This window comes from Erinaceus europaeus, chromosome 3 (assembly GCF_950295315.1).
Source record: "Erinaceus europaeus chromosome 3, mEriEur2.1, whole genome shotgun sequence".
In the NCBI taxonomy this organism is placed as follows: Eukaryota; Metazoa; Chordata; class Mammalia; order Eulipotyphla; family Erinaceidae; genus Erinaceus; species Erinaceus europaeus.
The window spans coordinates 70,448,651-70,467,039 of NC_080164.1; the positions used below are offsets into that span (position 1 = coordinate 70,448,651).

At 38.5% G+C, this 18,389-nt stretch overlaps 1 protein-coding gene across 6 annotated transcripts in view; it reads left to right on the top strand.

Moving 5' to 3' along the window:
* The window catches only part of AFF3 (ALF transcription elongation factor 3), a 554,707-nt gene that overhangs the window by 327,599 nt on the left and 208,719 nt on the right, over positions 1-18,389 (top strand). The gene's annotated exons all lie outside the window — the stretch shown is intronic.

Here is an 18,389-nt window from a genome sequence, read left to right on the forward strand (position 1 = left end):
AGAGGGGTACAGTTCCCACCACCAAAGTTCCACATCCCACCCCTTCCATAAGAAATTTCCCTATTCTTTGTCCCTTTGGGAGTATAAACCAAAGATCTTTATGGGGTGCAGGAGGTAGGAGGTCTGGCTTTTATCATTGATTATCCACTGGACATGGGCATTGACAGGACAGTCCATACTCCTAGCCTGTTTCTGTCTTTCCCTTATTGGGTAGGGCTCTGGGAAGGTGGGGTTCCAGGACACGTTGGTGAGGTCATTTGCCCAAGGAAGTCAGGTTGGCATCATGGAAGCATCTGCAGCTTTGTGACTGAAAAGCATTAAGACATAAAGCAGAAAAAAATGTTTAATAATCAGGAAACTAAAGGTAAGAATTTAGCAGATGAAATTTGGGGGTCTTCATGTTGGAAGGAGCTATGAAGTCTATTTTAAGTATATTCCAAGGGGCCCATGACTTTACTAATTTTTGACTGGGCCTAACGGCTAACATGCAGGTGGGCTAAAAGTATTGTCTCACAAGATGGTATGAGAGTTGGAGATAGGACTAGGAAGCTGGATCGGGGCAGAGAGTAGCTCCCAAATATGGGAAAAGTGTAAATAGAAAGTGTTATATTCTTAATAATGTAATATTGTTCAGATATATCAAGGCATGAGGCACTTACTGGTTAATGATATAACATGATGAACTTTGAAAACCTTCTATGAGAAAGTAAAAGAAACCAGTCACAAAAGACCACTTATTATATATACATATGTATATTTGAAATTTTCAGACAAGGCAAATAGAGGAAATTAATTAGTTTTTCATTTTTGAGGGTGGGAAGGTAAGATCAAGGATAGACAAAAGATAAAGGATCTCTTTTTGAGGTGATGAAAATATCCTGAGAACCTTTATGATAACTAACTCTGACTATGTTAAAAATGCTATTGAGTTGTTTTTTAAAAAAGTAGGGTAAACTGTATTTGGTCAGTGGGCATTGTTAACAGACCACTGGTTTAAATTATCAGTGATTATAGTCCTCTTCATATATAATCACCTGACAATATTATCTTCCTGTCCAGAAATTTGGAATATATCTTCATTTTTTCCCAATCTATTTTGTATGTGTGTGTCTTTAATTTTTTAATAATCTTTTTATTCTTACATATGATATTTTAGTTCGTATTGTTGTTATCGATGCTTTCTATTATTTTTCTCTTTTCCCCACCTTTATTTCTATTTTTCTATGCCTGTGTTGTTAATCTAGAGAAATAGTTTCTCCTTTTCTTTCTTATTTACAAGTATTCTTAGTTCTAATATATAGGTATTATTTTTTTCAAAAGGATACATTAAAATTTTCTCATTAATATAATCTAAACCATATACATCTAAAGTTACTAGACTTCCAGCCCTTCTCAATTCGGGGGGGGGGGGGGCTCTTCTAAGATTCACCTTAGTGTAATGGTACTGAGTTGCTAAAAGATCATATGACATGTTTGGTTTTTACATTTTACCCAGGCTAGCTCCTTGTCATGTGTGGAATTTAACTGGTAGTACAGATGTGTTTGGGGTTGTTCCTACCATGTGATATTATGCTTTTATTAGTTAATTCTCTTTCATAGTCCTGTCATTTAATATCCTTGCATTGGGTTAAGCATCATTTTTCTCCATTTTGAGTTGGTACCTCTAGCATTATTCCCTTCCCCTAAACACCTTGTTTGTGTTCCTGTGTACCCAACCTCTCCATTTTGGATACCTAACAGCCAAAACAAGCATGGTGTATCAAAAACTGAACTTTTAGTTTCCCCCACCACCAACCTCCTGTCCTTGTTTTTCTCTGTAAATGACTGCTCTGCTTTTACCACTGACTCAGATCAATAGCTTTTAAGCCATCTGTATTAGTTTTTGCTGTGCTTGTAGGAGAACAATGGAGCCGGTAGTGGTGCACCTGGTTGAGCACACATGTTACAGTGTGTGAGGACCCAGGTTTGAGTCCTTGATCCCCACCTGCAGGGAGAAAGATTTGTGAGTGGTGAAACAGGGCTGCAGGTGTTTCTCTATCTCTCTCCCCCTTCCCTCTCAATATATTACTGTCTTTATTCTATAAATAAATAAAGATAATGTTTTTAAAAAAAAATTTTAAGGAGGACAGTTTAAAATGAATATTTTCTCCCAGTTCTGGGAGCTAGTTCTTTGGAATTATGATGTCAACAGAGACATACTCCCTAAATAGACTCTTCTTTATATTTTTTTTACTCTTTCTGATTATGTTTTTTGGCTTACAGTTGAACAACTGAGGCTTCTACCATCACAATCATATGGCCTCTTCCCTCCACAAGAGTCCTTGAATCTAAAGTCTGCCCTAACCTTATATAAGATCTTAACTTGATTTTGTCTGCAAAGGTCATTTATCCACATAAGGTCATATTTATAATTTCAGAATGTAACGTGGGTTTGAGGGGAACACTATACAAGTCAGTACCCATCCAGGACTCTTCTTTATATAAATAATACCACACATCCAAGTTACCATTAAAGTATGGCTAACTTCTTCCAAAACATCCTGAATCCAAATGTGTACACACACACACACACACACACACACACACACACACACACAGTCACCACATGCATTAAAATCATCATCATTGCTTACATGAATTATTTCAGTAGCTTCCTACCTGATCACTTTGTTTCTACAGTTGTTCTGCTTACAACTCAGTTCCAAGTCAACATCACATCTAACTTGAGCTATTACAGTTCTCCAACCATTCACCCTAGCCTCCAAAAGACAGTCTGTTCTCCAAATTATAGCCTGAGCAATACTTATAAAACATAAGCCACATCTTGTTGTTCTTTTCCAATGGCATCCTGCCACAATGAAAAGTTCTTGTAATTTTTTGCACATAATCTAGCCAAAATAATGGTTTGGCTCCAAAAAGTAATCAAGTAAGTGTGTTTGTTACATAAACAAAGTCATAGTACAATTGTAGAAAAAATTGAGCACATATACCAATGCTATTTGATTGTGATTTTTCTAAACGTAATGTACAAATTTCTATGGTTAAATGTAAATAGTTAAATTTAAGCAGTAATTCATGAGGTGAAATTCAGATCTCAAATTGTTAGATAACAAATGTATTTTTCAAGTCAGACAATTACAAGTACTTTCTTCACCCCCCCCCAATATATTATCAACTATCCATGTAGAACACATACTTTTGGATTTAAACTGAAAAAAATATTTTTAATTAGGATTACTATAGAACTTATAAGGAATTATTTCACCTGATTCTTTTTGCCTTATCAAAGAAATAAAGAATAAGTTATTTTAGTGAGTATAGTAACATTGCATGGGCCCAACGAAATTTTTCTTTCAAGCAACTTGCAGAAGTACTTTTAATGTATCTTGTATTAATGAAGTAAAACTGCATTAGTGTCCTCTTTCTGCTGTAGCAAACATTACCACAAACATCTTGGGCCTTAAGAAAATACTAATCTATTCTGTTGCAACTCTGGAAGTATCAAAGAACTCTGAAATAATTTCACTAAACTATTGGTGTTGGCAGGGCTGTGTTCCTTCTGAAGGCTTGAGGGAAGGGTTTGTTTTCTTGTATTTTCCAGCCTTTAGAGACTGCCTTTAGTACTTAACCCATGTCACTTAGCACCCTGACCTCTGGTTTCCTTCTCAAGTCTTTCTCTGATTCTGCCTCCTTCCTTCCCTTAGAAGGGTTTTTATGCTTATGTTGGACCTGTGTATAATCCTGGACTAAAACTTATCTCAAACTTAACTTAATCACTCATGAAAAGGTGGATTTTTGTTTGTCTGTTTGCCAAAAGATGTAGCATATTTACTGGGTGGATGTGAGAATTAGGATGAGCATCTTTAGAGAACACACTAATCTGTTTATTCCAAAAGTTGACATTAATTTTCACACTAAATGCCTTAATTTTTCTATTTCTCAAGTGATTAGTGTTCTGATAGCTGGAAGGTTATAATTCCTCACTTGGACTGTAATGTTTGAGATTATCACTATTACTAGTGTGTACGTGCTAGAATTTTTTATAAAATTAGAGGAGCAAGAGGAGGTACACAAGGCAGAGTACACATATTGCCATGTGCAAGGACCCAGGTTCAAGGCTTCAATCCTTCATAAGGGAGCCTCATGAGCAATGAAGCAGTGCTGCAGTCTCTCTTTCTCTCCTGCCCTCTATCTACCCTTCCTTCTCAGTTCTCTCTGTCTCTATCCATGAAAAAAAAAAAAAAAGGTCATGGGGAGCAGTGGATTTGTCATGCAAGTCCCAGCGATAACCCTGGGGGCAACAAACAAACAAACAGAGGATCAAAATAACTGAAGTGATAAACAATGAAATTAAGCCATTATTATAAAAGGGCAATTTGACCTCTCTGGAAAGTCAGTTTTAAGTATGCATTCTGAATTAGCAGTACCATTAAATAATTAGCTAAATACTTCAGAAAACTTCCTCAATTTGCCTGAGTTTTAAAGGACATTATATAAAGTCAGTTGGCACTGAGCTTGTATATATAATTTTCTGTTCTCTCAAGATTTCATTTGGAGACACAGTGTACCTGGACAAGTACTACCAGATAGGTCTACCATGTCCTTCAAATATCAAAAGCTATTAAATTTGGTTAAGATAAAATGAATCCATAACTCCATTTAATTTGTTGCCATCACCATATATTTAATCCATGAAAGAAAAACTTCATTTGTTTTGCCCTTTTGGTGTCATTTCAGTAGCAGTCTCATATGTTTTGAAATACAGAGAAATAACTCAAAATAAAGAATTTTTCCATGCTCAGATGTCCAAACCTAATGGCATTACTGCTAATACATGGCTGAATGTAGTGGATTCCAATTTGCTGTGGTATTGGGGTTTTGTTTTGTTTTGTTTCCTGATGAATTTCTTTTTTCTTTCTGATTAATTTCTAATGCTTTATAGTGGTGAATTCTTATTATAGAAATGAGATATAGTTCTCTCTCTTTCTTCCTCCCTCCCTCCCTCCCTTCCTCTCTGTGTCTTTTCATTATCATCATTGGAGTTTCACTACTTCGGGCCAACTTTTTCAGAGAGAGACACCACGACAACTTCCTTCAGTGTGGTGTGGCCAGGCTTAAACTTGGGTCATGCCCATAACAAAGTAAGCACACCATCCAAGTGAGTTATCTTGCTGGCCCAAATTGCCTCTTTGTACACTAGAATGAGAAAAATTGACAGCAAGTGTGAGAACATGTTTTAAAGTTGGAAAGTGCCGGGATAGCCTGAGGGTACTTCTTCCCGAGCTTGTGCTCTCTGGCTTGGAGAGAACTCAACTGGAGCCCATCTAGGCTGCTGCGTGGGAGAGGGATCAGGAACTCGTGCCGCACTAACTTCCGCAGGAGATACACTCTGGAACTCTCGGAGCCGGAAAGCAATTTCCAAGTGTCTTTAATCAGAAGAGCAGCTGTTTTTATACTCTCCAAGTAGGGTGGAAACAGGATGTGATATAGAGAGGGTGGAGAGAAAAGTGACTGGTGAAAATCAGAGTGTGACAAGGAGGGGGCGGAACAGGCGAGAATCCTATCACTGAACCACCAATGCCCTGGAGGGAGTGCTTTATGTAAATATAAAAGTGATTTATGTAAATAGACCAAAGCTTTGAATGGGATCAGTAAATCCCTATATAGGCATATGGTTAAGCAGAAGCCAGGGGGAGGTGGCATACTACCCAACAGGAAAGTTTATTATGCATCTCTTTTTCTGGTCTGTGAGAATGGTGAAAAGATGTAACAATGTGTTTTAACTAAAACTTCATGGTAAGCATGGCTTCAAAATAAACATTTAAATTAATTTCAGCTTTTTTTTTTAGCTTTGTAGAATAATAATGAGAAGAAAGTGATTCATGAAGAAAAAATAGACCAAACCAACTCTAATGGTTATATTTCCTTTATGTATAAATCTGGGAAAGAAAGAAGATAATTTCCATTTCTTAATGTTTATAGTTATATTTCTGAGATGATAGGCAAATTAGTATGTCTTCGGGCTTAAGAAGACAATAAATAGTTATTGCTATAATCACATTATTTGGCAATTGACTTGACTTAACTTTGAAATATCCCTTTGTTTGGATTTGCTGTATCATACATCACCATAATTTATGTCCTTTGACATTATTTGTATATAGCTGTGCCACCAGTTGTTTCTGTTCTCCCTGGTCTAATCTTTTAAGAGAATCAACCTATCAAAGACTCAGCCTATGTATTAGGCTCTTTGTGTATTTTGATTATTAGTCTCTTGTCTGATGTATGACATGTGAAGATCTTCTCCCATTCTATGAAAGGTCTCTTTGTTTGTGTGATAGTTTCCTTGGCTGTGTAGAAGCTTTTCAATTTGATGTAGTCCCATTGGTTTGTTTCTGCTTTAGTCTTCTTTGCACTGGGTTTGTTTAATCAAAGATGTCCTTGAGGTTTAGGTGGGAAAGTGTTCTACCAATGTTTTCCTCTAAGTTTTTGATAGTTTCTGGTTTAGTTTCCATGTTCTTGATCCATTTAGAGTTGATTTTTGTTTCTGGTGAGATAAGGTGGTTCAGTTTCATTCTTCTGTTTCATGTTTCAACCCAGTTTTCCCAGCACCATTTATTGAAGAGAGCCTCCTTCCTCTATTTAATACTTTGGGCCCCCTTATCAAAGATTAGATGTCCATAGGTGTGGGGTTTAGTTCTGGGCTTTCAATTCTGTTCCATTGGTCTGTGTGCCTATTTTTTTATATATTTATTTTATTTTTTCCCTTTTGTTGCCCTTGTTGTTTTATTGTTATAGTTATTATTGTTGTTGTTGTTGTTGAATAGGACAGAGAGAAATGGAGAGAGGGAGGGGAAGACAGAGAGGAGGAGAGAAAGATAGACACCTGCAGACCTGCTTCACCGCCTGTGAAGTGACTCCCCTGCAGGTGGGGAGCCGGGGTTCGAACCAGGATCCTTATGCCGGTCTTTGTGCTTTGCGCCACCTGCACTTAGCCCGCTGTACTACAGCCCGACTCCCTGTGTGCCTATTTTTGTTCCAGTACCAGGCTGTTTTGACGATGATGACCTTATAATACAGTTTTAGATCTGGGAGTGTGATGCCTCCATTTTCTGTTTCTTTTCCTCAAGATAGTTTTGGCAATTCTAGGTGTTTTCTGGTCCCAAATAAATGATTGTAGTTTTTGTTCTATTCTCTTAAAGAAGCTTGGTGTAACTTTGATGGGTATTGCATTAAATTTGTATATGGCTCTGGGGAGAATATTCATTTTGATGATATTTATTCTTCCAATTCATGAGTATGGGGTGTCTTTCCATTTCTTAATATCAGTTTCTATTTCCTTGAATAGTGACTCATAGTTTTCAGTATATAAGTCTTTCACTTTTTTGGTCAGCTTTATTCCTAGGTATTTTGTTGATTTTGCTGCAACTGTGAATTGGAGTGATTTCTCTGGATGTCTTCTTCAGATTTAGTGTTTGCATAAAGAAATACCACTGATTTTTGTACAGTGATTTTGTAGCCTGATACCTTGCTATATGCCTAATAACTTCCAGTAGTTTTCTGCTGGATTCTTTAAGTTTTTCTATGTATACTATCATATCATCTGCAAATAGTGAGAGCTTGACTTCTTCCCTTCCCATCTGTAGTCCTTTGATTTCTTTCTCTTGCCTGATTACAATGACAAGAACTTCCAATACTATGTTGAAGAGTAATGGTGATAATGGACAGCCCTGTCTAGTCCCTGATCTGAGGGGGAGTGCTTTCAGCTTCTGTCCATTGAGTATGATGTTGGCTGTAGGTTTGCTAGATATGAACTCCACTATCTTGAGGAATCTCCTATCTATTCCCATTTCTTTAGTGTTTTGAGCATGAATGGGTGTTGGATTTTGTCAGACTTTCTGTGCATCAATTGAGATAATCATGTGGTTTTTGGTTTTGTTTTTATTGATGTGGTGAATGGCATTGATTGACTTATGCATGTTGACCCAGCCTTGCATTCCTTAGATAAATCCCACTTGGTCGTTATGAATAATATTTTTGATATACTGCTTAACTTATCTGGTTGGCCAGGATCTTGTTTAATATTTTGGCATCTATGTTGATATCGGTCTGGAGTTTTCCTTTTTTGTTGTGTCCCTATCTGTTTTTCTTATCAGGGTGATGTTGGCTTCATAGAAGGTGGAAGGGAGTGTTCCTGTCTCTTCGATCTTGTGGAAGAGCTTTAGAAGTATGAGTATTAGCTGTTTCCTGAAGGTTTTGTAGAATTCATTTGTGAAGCCACCTGGTCCAGGAGTTTTGTTGCTGGGAAGATTTTTAATAACCGTTTTGATTTCTTTGTGATTGGTGCCTTTAGGTTTTGTACTTCTTCTTGGTTTAGTTTTGGAAGGGCATATGTTTCTAGGAATTCTTCCATTTCTTCCAGATTCTCTAGCTTGGTGGCATATAATTCTTCATAGAAGTTTTGCAGGATTTTCCGGATTTCTGTGCTGTCAGTTGTGATATCTCCTCTATCATTTACAATTCTATTTTTGTGAGTCTTCTCCCTTTTCTTTTTTTTTTTTTTTAGTGAGTCTGGCTAAGGGTTTTCCAATCTTGTTTAATTTTTCAAAGAACCAACATTTGGCTTCATTGATGTTTTGTATGGGTCTCTTTTTTTCTATGTTGTTTATTTCTACTCTAATTTTAGTGATTTCCATACTTCTGGTTGCTTTAGGGTTCCTTTGTTCCTCTTTCTCTAAGTCCTTAAGGCTTGCAGTAAGGTTATTTATTTGAGCTTTTTCTTATTCTCTAATATGTGATTGCATGGCTATGAGTTTCCTTCTCAATACTACTTTAGCTTGTCCCAAATATTTTGATAGCTTGTGTCTTCATTTTCATTTGTTTCCAGGAACATTTGAATTTCTTGCTTGAGTGTCTCTCTGACCCAGTGGTTCTTAAGCAGCATGTTGTTGAGTTTCCAAATTCTGTGACTTTTAGTAATTTTCTGTTTGTTGTTAAATGTTAGCTTTACTCTACAGTGGTCTGAGAGACCCTTGGGATTTCAGTGCTCTTGAATTTGTTGATACTATCTTTGTGGGCTAACATGTGGTCTGTCCTTGAGTAAGTGCTGTGTGGATTTGAAAAGAATGTGTATTCCAGTTTTTTTGGGTGAAGAACTCTGAAAATTTCCAGGAGGTCTAGTCTGTCCATCTCTTCATTTAATTCTCTTTGTTTCTTTATTTATCCTCTGCTTCATTGACCTGTCTTGAGTGTGAGAGTGGGGTGTTAAAATCTCCCACTATTACTGTATTACTATTGATGTATTTTTGTAGTTCTTTCAGTGGTGTTTGATGTATTTAGATGGTCCCTCATTGGGTACATAGATGTTAATAATTGTTAAATCTTCTTGGTTGACTGATTCTTTAATCATTATGTAATGGCCTTGCCTGTCTTTTATTACTTTATTTAATTTAAAGTCTATTGTGTCAGAGATGAGAATGGCTGTTCCTATCTTTTTTTGTGGTCCATTAGCCTGTATCATAGTTTTCCATCCTTTCACTTTAAACCTGTGTTTGTCTTGTTGGGTCAGGTGGGATTCTTGCAAGCAGCATATGGTTGGGTTGTGTTTTCTGATTCATCCTCCCACTCTGTGCCTTTTAATGGGTGAATTTAAGCCTTTGACATTAACTGATATTATGTATTGAATGTATTTTAGTGCCATTATTCAACAATTTTTTATTTCCTCTGATATATGGCAAGTATTATGGTGATGTTATTGTTTGTAAGAGATCTTTTAGAACCTCTTTCAGGGCAGGCTTGATGATGGTTGCCTCTTTTAACTGTTGTCTCTCAGAGAAGGCTTTGGTCCCTCCATCTAGTTTGAATGAAAGTCTAACAGGATATATTATCCTTAGTTGAAACCCTTTTTCATTCAGGACTCGATAGATATCTTGCCATTCTCTTCTGGCTTTTAGAGTTTGAGTGGAGAAGTCTACTGATAATCTTATGGGTTTTCCCCTGTATGTGACTTTTTGTTTTTCTCTTGCAGCCTTTAGGATCCTTTCTTTATCCTTACTTCTTTTCATTGTAACTATGATGTGTCTTGGTGTCTTCAGGTCTGGGTTGATTCTGTTTGGGACTCTCTGAGCCTTTTGAATCTTAGTGTCCTTTCTGTTGTTTAGGTCTGGGAAGTTTTCTTCTATAATTTCCTCTAGAATGTTTCCTTCCCCTTCCTCTCTTTCTTCCTCTGGCAGGCCAATTATACGAATGTTACTTTTTTTGAGATCATCCCATATGTCTCTGTTGTTGTTTTCAGTGTCTCTCAATCTCTTTTTGAGCTCTTTTACCTGTTTCTTAGTTTTCTCAAGCTCATCCTCTGGCTAATTCTGTTTTCTGCTTCTGTTAGCCTGCTTTCCCTTCCCTCAGCTTCTTTCTTCAGTTCAGTTATAGTATTCGCTTGTTCTGCTAATTGGCCTTTTAGTTCAGCTATTTCAGCTTTTAGTTCTCTAATTACCTCAAGGTAGCTTTTGTTTTCCTTGAGGGTCTCATCTGTTGTTTCCCTAATTCTGATAGCCCTTTCCTCCATAGTTGTCTTCATTTCTGTGATTATTAGGTTTATTATTGCTTGCATGCTTTTCTTATCTATGGTTACTTCTGACTGATTTGGAGTTTCTTCTGGGCTCCTGTCTTGATTCATTATGGTAGCAGTTTTATTGCTCTTGATTTAACCATTTTTTATTTGTTTTTTATTTTTCTGTTCTGTCATTCTTCAGTTTTTGTATTTTGAGTACAAGACATGCTATATTAAATACGTTTTTGACAAATGTAGTCACCCAACCACAGAAATTACAACAATAGTAACTGAAGCAAGGATTGATGCAGTTCAACCAATAACAGTTAGCTAAACAACACCTACAGTCCAAGAAAAAATAGCACCCAAGTCCAAAGGAAAAATAAAGAGAAAGGAAAAAAGGGAAAGCAAGAATGGACAATTATGCAAATCTACTGTCAACTGTAAATTCTAGGAATAGCCAGAGAAGAAAGGGAAGACACACACACATACACACTTACATACACACAGAGTCCACTCTGAGTCAGATTTCTTCCCCCAAATAATTCACAAACGAGTATCAGTGAATTCAGAAAACAAAAGAAGGAGGAAGGAAGAAAAGAAGACAAGAACAAGAAAAAAAAAAAAGAGCAGTGAAAGGAAAGAGTTTTTTTTTGTTTGTTTGTTTGTTTTTTGTTTTTTTTTAATGTTTTATTTAAGAAAGGATTAGTGAACAAAAGCATAAGGTAGGAGGGGTACAACTCCACACAATTCCCACCACCCAATCCCCATAACCCACCCCCTCCCATGATAGCCTTCCCATTCTCTAGCCCTCTGGGAGCATGGACCCAGGGTCGTTGAGGGTTGCAGAAGGTAGAAGGTCTGGCTTCTGTAATTGCTTCCCCGCTGAACATGGGCGTTGACTGGTCGGTCCATACTCCCAGTCTGCCTCTCTCTCTCCCTAGTAAGGTGTGTCTCTGGGGAAGCTGAGCTCCAGGACACATTGGTGGGGTCTTCAATCCAGGGAAGCCTAGCCAGCATCCTGATGGCATCTGGAACCTGGTGATTGAAAAGAGAGTTAACATATGAAGCCAAACAATTTGTTGAGCAATCATGGATCCCAAGCTTGGAATAGTGGAGAGGAAGTGTTAGGGAGGTACTCACTGCAAACTCTAGTGTAATCCTGCTTTCAGGTATATATTTTGCAGTAGTTTATGGATACATGTGCACATAAGCTCTCTCTCACAGAAACTGGTGTATATCTAGGTTATGGGACTTTGTTAGAAAGTGAACTACCTGAGATGAAATTAGAGTGTACTATTAAAGGAAAGGTCTCACCCGAGTAATGAAGCTGAAGGGTTGTCATTCCACACGTGAAGTCTCTGGATACAGTCTGAGGTGAAGCATGTTGAGATGGCAATCGTTGCTTTGGTTAGGTTGTGATCGGCGGATGCAATATTATTTGGTTTGGATTGGGAGATGCATATGGGAAAGTGGGCCCTATCCAAGGGTGCCAGGACTGGGGGAAGTAGGGGCTCTATAGTGAAGATGTGAGGTTCCTGCTGTCTTAGGGTTCAAAAAGACAATCAATAGTTAATATTATCATCACATTATTTGTTAATTGGGTTAACTTTGAAAAGTCCCTTTGTTATGGTTTGCTGTACAGTACCCAGTATCTTGTATATAGCTGTGCTATTGGAAGCTTCTAATCTACTTGGTCTAGGCTTTTGAGAGAGTCCGCATATCAAATACGTAGCCTATATATTAAAAAGATTCAGTTTGTCTTTTGAGAAACTTTGAGACATACAATTGATTTCCCCCTCTCATATTAATTAACTACTGATTTATATGTCTACATTTTGCTAGGAGTGTGCATAAACACCATTCCCACCACCAAAGGACTGTGACCCATCCCTCCCGCCCACTCCCACCCCCCACTGGCCCAGGAAGCTACATGTCTACCCCTCACCACTGGGTTTTTACTTTGGTGCCCTACTTTGTTTGTTTTTTTAATTAGCTAATAGAAGGGGAAAAGGAGAGTGGAGAGAAGAGGTAGAGAGAAACAAGTTCCTCCCACACTGGGTAGGACACCCAGTCACCTAGCAATGGAAAAAACAACAACAGTTAATTTTGGTCAACCTGAAGAAGGATGGGGGAAAAGGGACACATGTATATAATAATAATAATAATAATAATAATAATAATAAAGTAGAATAGAGTAAAAACCCCTAACAGTCAGTCTGTAGGCAGACTGTAGGCAGACTGAGCCAATTGTAAGACAGCCAATTGTAAGAAGTATCCAAAAAGAAAAAAGAAAAAGAACCTCCAGGTAGTCTTTCCCAGACTGGGGTGAGGCTCTGATTGGCCAGGTATTTTGTCACTCAAATAGAGCTCCAGCCACTTAAAAAAGAGAGAGAGAAGGAAAACAAAAAGGGAAAAAGCTTGGAATGACATCCCCGGTGAGCCAGGAATCTTGGTAAAGAAAATAGCTCAGCGGGGAGCTGCTGTCCACCCCTGGGGACTGATTCTAGGGTGGTGGGGAGGGGTGAGCTTCAGAAATAATCAAAAGATTTCCTTTTCTCCCCTGGCCTCTGTTTTGTAACCCAAGAGTGATTTCACCCTTAGGACCTCTTATTGACCCTCCTGCTATCGGCCCAGTATCCTACCCTATGCAGAGAATCCCCTGGTCACAAGCTGCTGCTTCTTGGAGCTCACACCAATGGATGCTTCCAAGTTACCATCTTGGCCATAATCTTACAATCTTATAGCCCACTATTAATCACAAATCAAAAGTAGGGGGAAGGCATGGATAGAGGGTCAGAGAGAAAGTTACCACAGCTCCAAAGTGTATTCCAGTGCAGTGGGGGCTGGCTTTGAACCTGTGTAATGACCCATGTTTTAAATCCCTAAAATCAGAATTTATTTATAGTTGATGACATCTTAAAATTAACTGGCAGCAGTTTTCCTGTATAGTAGTACATGATATGAGGCAGCCTTACCCAATTTTGATGACCTGTTACAGTTCATTAAATATGGTGTTTATTAAAGTGTTTCACTGAAGAGCTTTCTTGCATGTTGGTATGCTTCTAAATTCTGCTTCTAAGACCCCTTCTGTTGCATTGCTTGTAGTCTATTTACATAATCATTGTTTTCATTAGTTTAATCCCCACTGGTTCCTGCACTATTTTCCTTCTCCCCACCCCCTATCCTACATACTTCCTCTTCCTGACACTTCTGCCTTAGGAGATATAAAAGACAGGGCTTTCTAATGAAGAGAGATTAGATTAGATTAGATTAGATTAGATTAGATTAGATTAGATTAGATAGATTAGATTAGATTGTTGAACTGCATCCCTGCATCCCCGCTCGTCAATAAAGATTGAACTGCATTCCCAGCTCAGCCATGAGTCCCTGGTCATCTGTCTCCCATCCGTGAAGCTAAGCCGGCAAATGGCGCCCTGAACAGGGACTGGCACTTGCATACCAGTATACATAGTTAATTCTGTCTTTATCCAAATGATTTCTACATACTTTACTTCTTGGCTAAATACCACACTTAGAAAAGTTTTGGTAATCTTGTGTATACCAAATAACAATTTACATGGTGGGAATGCATGACTTACTAGTGGAGCAGAATAAATTCTCATCTTCAGATGTTCTTCTTTGTAACCAAAAGTAGTTCTCCCCATTGTGCATGTGATAGTCAACTAACACACACACACACACACACACATATGCATGCACACACACACACACACACACACACACACACATACTGTATGTATGTATGTGTGAATGTGTATGTTTACCAAACAGCTGTATGGTTCAACTGTGTCAGCTGTGATTTATGGTGGTGCTGGGGATAGAACCTGTGACCTTAGAGCATCAAGCCTGAAAGTCTTTTTGTATAATCGTTATGCTATCTCCCCAACTTTAGTTCTGTTATTTACTCACTGGAGTGGGGAGGGAAGAGATAAAATATAAATGAGAGAGAAAATGAATTAGAGAGGAGGGAGTGAGAGAGACCAGAGCACTGCTCAATTTTGGCATAAGGTGATGATACCAGGGATTAAAGCTCCAGCCTCTGGGGCCTCAGGATGCAAGCTGATGCTCTTAACAGGCTGACTCGGTTCAGTCTCTTCCCAGAAATAACTGAAATTTCTTTTTGAAAACAGCTGTTACAGGGCCAAGTGTTAGTGCACCTGGTTGAGCACACATATTACAATGCACAAACCAGGACCTGGGTTTAAACCCCCGATCCCCACCAGCAGAGGGAAAGCTTCATGAGTGGTGAAGCAGTGCTGCAGGTGTCTCTCTTTCTGTCTCCCCCTTACCCTCAATTTCTGACAGTCTCTATCCACGAAGCAAATAAAGATAATAAAAAGTAATTTTTTTAAAAAATGAAACAGCTGTTTACTACATGAATTTTAATTTGCAATAAGTCATATCCCCTGCCCCCATAACAGCTTTATCTTTATCTTTTATATAAGAGCAAATTTCTGGTAAAATATGATAAACCATATAAAAGAAGTTAATTTCACTTCACTGTATTTTTGTTCCTTACATGAATTATTTAATTATTTAAATTTTTATTTAAAATTATTTATTAATTATTTTAATTATGTAAAGAAGTGTTGCTACTTATTTTTATATTCTATCATACCAATTAATTTACTCTTATAGTACTTCATTATATTTCATACTAAATGGAATATATTATTAGTAATTTAATAATGATTTATAAGATAATAGGGGTTTAATTCTACACCACCCATATCTGTGTCTCCCCATTCCCCCAGGGTAAACACCATAGTTTCTCCCCACATGATACTTATGGATTGACTTCTTTTTTTCAAGTTCATGTGTTTCCATTCTCTGTATTCCACTTATGAGGAAAATCATCCCATAGTTGTCCTTCCTTTTTCCTCTTCCCTCTCAGATAAGAGAAACAGTGCTTGACTTCTTGGGGTGTTTCCTAGAATCTCTTCCCTTTCAGTGATGGTGCAAAAACTAAAGTTTCCTTGTCACAGAGTTCTGGGTTCTGGTAGAACTAGGGTTCAGAGCCCTTCACTAACATGTCCCACTCTGGAAGTATGGATCAAATTCCTTTCGCAGTGCAGTAGGAAAGAATTCTGACTTCTGTAACTGCTTCTCTGATGGACATGTATGTTGACCAGTTGATCCATACCCCCAGCCTGTTTCTGTCTTTTCCTAGTGGGGTAGGGCTGTGGAGAAGTGAGGTTCCAGGACACATTGGTGAGGTTATCTTCCTAGAGAAGTCAGGATGGGATCACGGTAGCTTGGTGGCTGAAAGGCAGTAAAATATAAAGCAGGAAAAACGTTTAATAAATGAGGACGAAAGGGTAGGAACTAAGCCAATGAGAGTAGGTACCCTAGAGTGGGAAAAGGCTAGGATATCTATTTTGAATATGTTTTGGGAGCCCAGGACTTTAATAATGATCAACATGGAATTTTGAAAGGAAAGAGTATCTTGAGTTCTTAAGACAAAATTTAGTGTATCATTTTACTGCAAATAAAATCAGATTTAATCACTATTTATCTGAGCACTATTAAACTCATAATACTCTGCATTAAGCATTCCGAATGCTGGCTTTCTTCCATTTCAGATGAATGAAAATCTGGAGTAATTTTTTCATCACCACTGTGGAACTGACAACAGTTATTCATAGAGTCCCTAACTGGGATGGTTGTCAGATTCACCAAAAGATGTGAGAATCAAGGTGCATTTAAAAGGAAGTGGGTTCATGGACCTTCCATATGACCCAATAATTCCTCTCCTGGGGTTATACCCCAAGGACTCCATAACACCCAACCAAAAAGAGGTGTGTACTCCTATGTTCATAGCAGCACAATTCATAATAGCTAAAACCTGGAAGCAACCCAGGTGCCCAACAACAGATGAATGGCTGAGAAAGCTGTGGTATATATACACAATGGAATACTATGCAGCTATCAAGAACAATGAACCCACCTTCTCTGACCCATCTTGGACAGAGCTAGAAGGAATTATGTTAAGTGAACTGAGTCAGAAAGTTAAAGATGAGTATGGGATGATCCCACTCATCAACAGAAGCTGACTTAGAAGATCTGAAAGGGAAACTAAAAGCAGGACCTCACTAAACTGTAAGTAGGGCACCAAAGAAAAAACCCAGTGGTGAGGGGTAGACATGTAGCTTTCTGGGCCAGTGGGGGGTGGGAATGGGCGGGAGGGATGGGTCACGGTCCTTTGGTGATGGGAATGGTGTTTATGTACACTCCTAGCAAAATGTAGACATATAAATCAGTAGTTAATTAATATGAGAGGGGGAAATCAATTGTATGTCTCAAAGGTTCTCAGGAGACAAACTGAATCTTTTTAATAGATAGGCTACGTATTTGATATGCGGACTCTCTCAAAAGCCTAGACCAAGTAGATTGGAGGCTTCCAATAGCACAGCTATATACAAGATACTGGGTACTGTACAGCAAACCATAACAAAGGGACTTTTCAAAGTTAACCCAATTAACAAATAATGTGATGATAATATTAACTATTGATTGTCTTTTTGAACCCTAAGACAGCAGGAACCTCACATCTTCACTATAGAGCCCCTACTTCCCCCAGTCCTGGCACCCATGGATAGGGCTCACTTTCCCGTATGCTTCTCCCAATCCATACCAAATAATATTGCATCCGCCGATCACAACCTAACCAAAGCAACGATTGCCATCTCAACATGCTTCACCTCAGACTGTATCCAGAGACTTCACGTGTGGAATGACAACCCTTCAGCTTCATTACTCGGGTGAGACCTTTCCTTTTATAGTACACTCTAATTTCATCTCAGGTAGTTCACTTTCTAACAAAGTCCCATAACCTAGACATACACCAGTTTCTGTGAGAGAGAGCGTATGCGCACACGTATCCATAAACTACTGCAAAATATATACCTGAAAGCAGGATTACACTAGAGTTTGCAGTGAGTACCTCCCCAACACTTCCTCTCCACTATTCCAATCTTGGGATCCATGTTTGCTCAACAAATTGTTTGGCTTTGTATGTTAACTCTCTTTTCAATCACCAGGTTCCAGATGCCACCAGGATGCTGGCTAGGCTTCCCTGGATTGAAGACCCCACCAATGTGTCCTGGAGCTCAGCTTCCCCAGAGACACACCTTACTAGGGAAAGAGAGAGGCAGACTGGGAGTATGGACCGACCAGTCAACGCCCATGTTCAGCGGGGAAGCAATTACAGAAGCCAGACCCTCTACCTTCTGCAACCCTCAACGACCCTGGGTCCATGCTCCCAGAGGGCTAGAGAATGGGAAGGCTATCATGGGAGAGGGTGGGTTATGGGGATTGGGTGGTGGGAATTGTGTGGAGTTGTACCCCTCCTACCTTATGCTTTTGTTCACTAATCCTTTCTTAAATTAAAAATTTAAATAAAAAAAAAAATAAAAAAAAAAGGAAGTGGGTTAGATTAAAAGTCAGTAGTATATTTAATAGTATATCCCTAATAATATCAATGGGTTCTCAGATATTACATCAAAAGCATGAGCAACAAGAAAAATTAAGATAAACTATATTTAATCAAAATTGAAAGTTTTTTTTTTTTCCTCCTCCAGGGTTATTGCTGGGCTCGGTGCCTGCACCATGAATCCACCGCTCCTGGAGGCCATTTTTTTCCCCCTTTTGTTGCCCTCGTTGTAGCTTCGTCGTGGTCATTATTATTGCCCTTGTTGACACAATTCGTTGTTGGATAGGACAGAGAGAAATGGAGAGAGGAGGGGAAGACAGAGAAGGGGAGAGAAAGATAGACACCTGCAGACCTGCTTCACCGCCTGTGAAGCGACTCCCCTGC